The sequence below is a fragment of the Lygodium microphyllum genome, chromosome 24, assembly GCF_053477565.2.
Source record: "Lygodium microphyllum isolate KBCC chromosome 24, Lygodium_microphyllum_v1.1.10, whole genome shotgun sequence".
In the NCBI taxonomy this organism is placed as follows: Eukaryota; Viridiplantae; Streptophyta; class Polypodiopsida; order Schizaeales; family Lygodiaceae; genus Lygodium; species Lygodium microphyllum.
The window spans coordinates 92,663,984-92,670,859 of NC_141158.1; the positions used below are offsets into that span (position 1 = coordinate 92,663,984).

The 6,876-nt window shown below is 40.3% G+C and overlaps 1 pseudogene; it reads left to right on the top strand.

Annotated features, from left to right (window-relative positions):
• The first annotated feature begins 5,281 nt into the window (after positions 1-5,281).
• Positions 5,282-6,248, top strand: LOC148015368 (dnaJ protein homolog 2 pseudogene; annotated as a pseudogene).
• The last annotated feature ends 628 nt before the right edge of the window (positions 6,249-6,876 follow it).

The window sequence follows — 6,876 nt, forward strand, 5'->3', positions numbered from 1 at the left end:
CCCTACAGGGTATGAATTTAGACCTAACTCCATTCACTTGCCTTGTTTTTTCTACTTCAACTAAATTTGCAAATGAGGTTGAGGGTTCATTAGAAACTTGCTTACCCCTGTCATTAGTCTTGTTATCTTCTCACTTAGGGAGATTCTCTTCGTGATGCCCTTTGCCACTACACCTCCTACAAAGAGGAGTAAGTCTTGATTTTTACGCACATTTGGACAATATGTAGCTATGTGACCTTCCTATTGGAATCAATAACAAATTACCCGTCCCATAGGCCTTTGTTGTCCATTTTTCCCCATTGGATTACAAAAAGTACCATTATTTCTCCTAAAAGGAGAATTTCTTCCTCTATTTCCATCACTATTGTAATTATTTCAAGGTAGTGGGGGTCTACCTTGGGTTGGAAATCCCCTTGGCCTAAAAGGCTGATTAGGTGGTCCAATCGCATAAGTTGTATTATTACGATCCATGTAATTGTAATTCGTTTGCATTGAAAAAGCTTGTTATTGCTCTTGACCTTTCTTATGCCAACAATTTGTATCTAGATGCCATGTCTTAAGGCAAAAAGTGTAGAATGGCAGATGGTTAGGCACTAGTCTTGAAGGCATCAAACACTCTATAGTCACATGGCCATACCCATGACACTTACCACACCAGATATTCGATCTAGGTGGGCTTGGAGTTGAGCTACTCGAGGATTATTGTGCACTAGAAGACTATGTGATTATTGAATAAATTTCTTTCAAATGTGCTTACATTGCACCCATGATTTCCTCCTTTAACTTTCCTAGCGATTTCGCAATAATATTAGCTACTTTCACTTCATCAAGAGGGGACTGAGATTGCGGTATAGAAGGCATTCTTGTCTGCATCATATAGGTTGGAATTGAAGTATATGGATTTAAAGGTACACTTGATACATTTGAACTTGCAGTTACCAATGGATTTAAAGGAATGGTCACATAAGGCACGTTCTTAGATATTCCACTTGAAGTGCTTGGATATTCCATCCAAGGTTCTTTAAATAAGTCACTCCGTCATTGTTGGCTAAGTTGCATTTCTTCCCACCATATAGCATGTGTTTTAGCATCTGCCAACGTAGCTTGCCGTTGTAGGCTACCATGCTGATGAACTTTAGGATTAAGCCCATCAATAAATTTATGCTTTTGCATGGGCTCATTAGGAGATGGATTCATTTTTTGAATAATTGTCTCCATACATTCAATGTAATGTTCAACACTTTCGGTTGTTCCTTGGGACAAATAATCCAATTGAAGGGCTAGACTATCTTGGAAACCTTGTCGTCAAAATTTTTCTAGGAATGCTCTTGATAAGGCAGCATAAGTCACTTTATGTTGGGCATCTAGGTTCCCATACCGCCTTGCTACTTCATCTTTTAGTGTTGCAAGGAAAATATGAAGCTTTTGGTCATTGTCTACTATCTCATTAGCAACATAGGTTACCTCAAATATTTACAAATGTGCATCGGGGTCCTCATCCTACAATCCCCCAAATTGTGTGAAGTCAACTAATCTGACTGGGTTGCGAGCCATTTTTTCTCTAAATAATATCTCTAACCCTAAATCTTGTGTAATATCCAACCACACATGTTCCTTAGGCTCCTTAAATAGTTGGCACAATCCAAATTCAACCTCTAAATCCCAATCAAGGGTGGTTCAATACTCCCTACTATAGCATTAGCTTCACTCCCCCCCCCCCCCCCTACTTCCACTATTTTGTCTACTCCTTTTTCCAGTGGCACTACTAGTGGTTGAGGCGACTTGGTCCCATTAATATGAGTTTACTTCACTTCCCTTTGACGGTGTTCTATCAAATGATATACTAGGCCTAAAAGGTTCTATGTTTGAGTTAGACATAGCATCTATCCCCATATTAAATAATGCATTCACCCTTTCAAGCCTTTCTAATAGCCAAGCCTCCTATCATGTTGCTCGTTCTTTGGCTCGTTGATCTCTAGCTTCATTTTGCTACCTTTGTCTCTCCTCTGAATTCATCCACTATTAATGAAATAGCTATTACTGTCATACTCCAAAATTTCACACATTTTTTTTGAAGTTATAAAGTTAAATTTTTTGCTTGCATGTGTGCTTAGAAGGTTCAGAATGGTTGCTAACTCTAGGTCTATTTCTCCATAAGGCAACTTTTCTTCTTGCTCAGGGATTAGGCCTAAAATTTCAGCAACCTCTAACATCTTTTGTGTTGAAAGTAACTTTTAAACCTCTGTATACATGTATCCAAGGCAACACATTATCCCATACCACTCTTCTAAAAGTTTGATAAGCATTACAATAACACTAATCGAAGTGGTACGATACACTAATTGTATATATTTCTACTACATATATTAGCCCAAAGTGCGCTACTAATAAAACTATGATTTGTGCCAATTGTTATAGCTCCAACTCTAGGAAGATAATTGTTCTACGTCCACAATTAATTGCGGGTCAAAATATTTGCCTCCCTCTACTAATTTTGTGTCTCTTGCCCAATCCAATATTCTCCTTTGGAAATCTTGGGACAAATTCAGAAAATAGTCCCTTAGAAAAGAAACCTTATGTTCATTCATCAATACCTAGGATTTAATTATCCCAGTGAGATTAATCACCCATTCGAGTGCACTTGACTCCTAGCAAATACACCAAAAAATGACTCCGAGTCACTTTTAATTGGGTTGCTAAGTCAACTCCTGCGAGTTGTTGCACTAAATAGGTGATATTGATAAATAATTCCTATGATTTTTCTAGCCTTCCTCGATAGTTATGACACTCGTTCATAGTAGTCCAACTAATCTAATATCTAGAACTTAGTAAGCTTACTTATTCTTACACTTCAGTTTTGTTTTTAACCTTCAGGACTATGTCTCTATTCTCGACACTAGGATACAAAGCCTAGGATGTTTATCCCCTGGGAATTGGTCTCACGGTAGCATAGATCCAATGGATCTATGTACACATTCCCATTTAAATTCCTTCTAAGGTAAAGGTAGCAGTAGCAGTAGCAGTAGCAACAACAGTAGTAGTAGTAGGAGAGAGAGAGAGAGAGAGAGAGAGAGAGAGAGAGAGAGAGAGAGAGAGAGAGTGTGTGTGTGTGTGTGTGTGTGTGATTTTGGTAATAGTAGTAGTAGTAGTAGTAGCAACAGTAGCAGTAGCAGTAGCAGCAGTAGCAGTAGCATCAGCATCAGCATCAGTAGTAGCAGTAGCATCAGCATCAGCATCAGCAGTAGCAGTAGTAGTAGTAGTAGTAGAATAGAGAGAGAGAGAGAGAATGATGCCATGAGGCATATTCCATGGTGGATTCCGTGAGGTTTTGCGGTGGATTCCGTAAGATTTTATTACCGGGGCTCATACACAAAGTGGATTCTTTGTGTGAGAAGTTGATGGGGATGCCTATCCTTTTCGGATGTTTTGTTAATTTTGTGTGTACATGGTGATTCCATAGCGGGTGATTCCACAAAATACATATTTCAATTAATAAACTTTTATGAGTTTAGAGTGCACACTTGTGATAAATTAAGGTTAGGATTGATTTCTAACCAATTTATTTATGTAGCTGAAGACTGCTAGGTATTCACTTTTGTCGGTTTAATTGTATTATTTTTTTAACAATTGTGAATGCTTCAGTTGATGTGTAGAGCGAGCAGCAGTGGTATTGGGAAGCATTGGAGGATAGCGTGTATTCAAGTTATCATCGATTTTTGATGGGCGCGTATCTTAGGCATGGTGCCTATAATTTGTCGTGCTTATTTATTAAAGCGCTTGATATTTATTTATTATTTTTGTATGCGCATGGGCGCACAATTTAAATACTTGTATTGGACATTGTACTTGGGTATTGCCTGACTTCTTGGGCACCCATTAGCTTTAATTCTTTATTGGCACAAAAGCAAACTCAAAAGCTAAAGCATGCTATTTTGTAATTCGGGCTTTTATTTGAGCTTGAAGATGAATAATATATGAAATACATGCTTTGTGGAGTGCTCACACAAGGCATGGGGGGAGATTGCACCCAATTGGTCTCTTATTCATGTCATGCAAGCTTTCTTCATTGATTTGTGTGCAAAAAAGTAGAGTTCTTTTGTTCTTGGGGACCTTCTGATGCTCACTACACGTGCATACGACGAGTGATCTATGCACCAGTGGTATCAGAGTGAAGTTGAGATCGAGAGCTTCCAATTGCTTATCATCTTGCACGAAGGCAGAGCTCCTGGAACGATCGAGCTCTACAGTCAGTTTCGTCGTTATCGTGCTGCTGCGCATCCGAGCCGTAAACACCTCCATTTTTGTTGTGCAACTGTGTTATCTTTTCGTGTATGTTTCATTGTGTGTGATTGCTGCATTATCTTTCCATCCTTTTCAGTACCCGCATCCAATGTACATACTCCACTTGTGTGTTTGTGTTTGTGTGTGTTTCAGTTTGTATGCATGTTGTGTGTGTGTCAGAAAAATATGAAAAACTGATGCCAAAGAGTAATATTATGTTGTCAATTTCAATGATGAATTCCAAGAAAAGTGCATGATACCGTGGAATTGAAGGAAGGCTTGGGAATTCGTTGTGGATGCTGCAATGAAGTGATTAGCTGTTCATCATTTGAAGCTCATGTTGGTTGGGGTTCTCGACGAAATCCGTATTTGAGTATATTTCTATCAGATGGGCAGTCACTACATGAGGTTGCAGTAGCTCTTTCAGTGAAGAGACACGATAGAGCTGCTGGTATAAGCCCAATGATAATGATGACATTTGTGCAAAATGTGGTGATGGGGGAGATCTTGATCTCTGTGATGGATGCCAGGAGCATATCACATAGAATGTGTTGGTCTATTCTGCATACCGGAGGGAGATTGATTCTGTTCTCTCTGTCAAAACAATCTTGGGGGAGATAAGAGACAAGTGTCTAGAACAAGTGTAAGCTGTTTCAAAAGTTGGAGGGAAAGATCAAAAGCTTTGCATCCTCAAAATAGCCTTACCAATGCTATGTTGAGATTGGGGCACTCAAAATTCAAAGGGTAATACTGTACAGTTGAAGAGAAAAGCGGCCGACTCTGTTGGCACACTGTATGAAGAAGGCACTTCCAGATGCCACTCTTGTGAAGGAGCTCGATGCAGCTTCTGCTCGCCTCTCCAAGCGAACCAAGCTTGGACTCCAGTCCTGCACACAACACATGGAGGAAGTAGACCGAGATTCCAAAACTTTTGTGAGTGATCTCAAAGAGGACCTAGATGAAGTCAAGGGGGATCTGAAGAGGAAAGTCTGAGATCCAGATGTATGCATCAAAATATGTTTCTGAAATCTCGGGGCTTCTTGGGAGGTTGCCACGAGTTTTACTGCTACTGCTTAAGACGAACGACTATTTAAGAGCTGTGGACCGTGTAGACTTGTATGTCCTTTTTGCAGGGGTACTGACAATGCTGGCCGGCCTTCATGAGAGTCAGACGCTGCAAAAGAAGAAACCATCAGATCAACACACGCAACCTACAGGCTCCCATCACTCTACCTATGCTCAGCTTGCGTCTCTCTCGTTCGAATCACTTAAGTGGGAAATACAAAGAGTCCCACGTATCAAGATGTTTGTTCTGGAAGAACGAATCATGTGGAAGTAGTGCTAGTTGAGTATGATCCTGAACAAGTGACATATGAAAAAATTTTGGAGGTCTTTTGGGGAAAGCATGATCCCACTCAATACAAACAACAGGGAAATGATGTTGGAACACAATACAGATCGGGCATCTACTACCACAGATTTGAGCAAGAGCAAATAGCCAAAGCATCTCTGCAAGCTGATGAGGCACCTGATACTGTTACCAGTGACATTGTATTTGTCCTCCAACTCAAGGAGTATCCAAAATTCAAGAGAAAGGGTGATGATCTTTTTGTTGAGCACACTTTGAACCTAACAGAGGCTCTTTGTGGCTTCCAATTTGTTTTGAGTCATCTTGACTCTCGACAACTGCTTATTAAGTCATCCCCTGGGGAGATTGTAAAACCAGGTCAATTTAAGGCTATCAATGATGAAGGGATCAGAGCCCTGTCATGAAGGGAAAGCTTTACATTAACTTCTCTGTAGATTTTCCTGAATCTGGTTCTCTTACCCCAGATCAGTGCCGTGCATTGGAGGGAATCTTACCTTCTAGGCCCGAGCATGAAATGCCAGACATGGAGCTTGATGAGTGTGAAGAAACAATTTTGCAAGATGTCAACATCGAGGAGGAGATGAGGAGAAAGCAGTAGGCTGCCCACAAAACTTCATTGTATTGGCATTGTAAGGATTTCTGAGAATTGTTCACAGGGATTGCTGCCCAATCAAACTCATCAAGCCTATGTGCCAATGGCAGAACTGTCCTCGAACACCTGAATGCAAAGCTGGTTATGAGATACTACAGATTTTTCTAAACATGGACCTCATGTAATTTACTTGACAAGCAGTATAGTGAACTTTGGCATCAAAAATTCGATTTCTTCTTGTTAGCCTCTTTCCTTACTGCAACTTGAACTCCGTGTTCAGCAGCTCTTACGCGAACTTTACGACATCGCGAACGATCGATACCAGCGTGTTCCTGGTAGTCAAGAACCCCCTTTTGCACTCTCTGATCTCGCGAAGGACCAACCTCTGTAGGTGAAGGACCGGTGGCCAAGCTCCTTCAACAAGTCGTGAGTAAACAGATAAGCCTCCATAGCCAAAAGCTTTCAAAGCTTTAACAAAAAGCTTACTAAGCTTAATAATAAGCTTATTGAAAAGCTTATTTCCTTGAATTAAATCATATGCGGGTGGGAGTATCTTTTTGCTGTCGTCGATTCCGTCACCAACATACTGACGTCCTCAAAATCACGATTGGTTTAATCCACTAAAGCTTCCTAT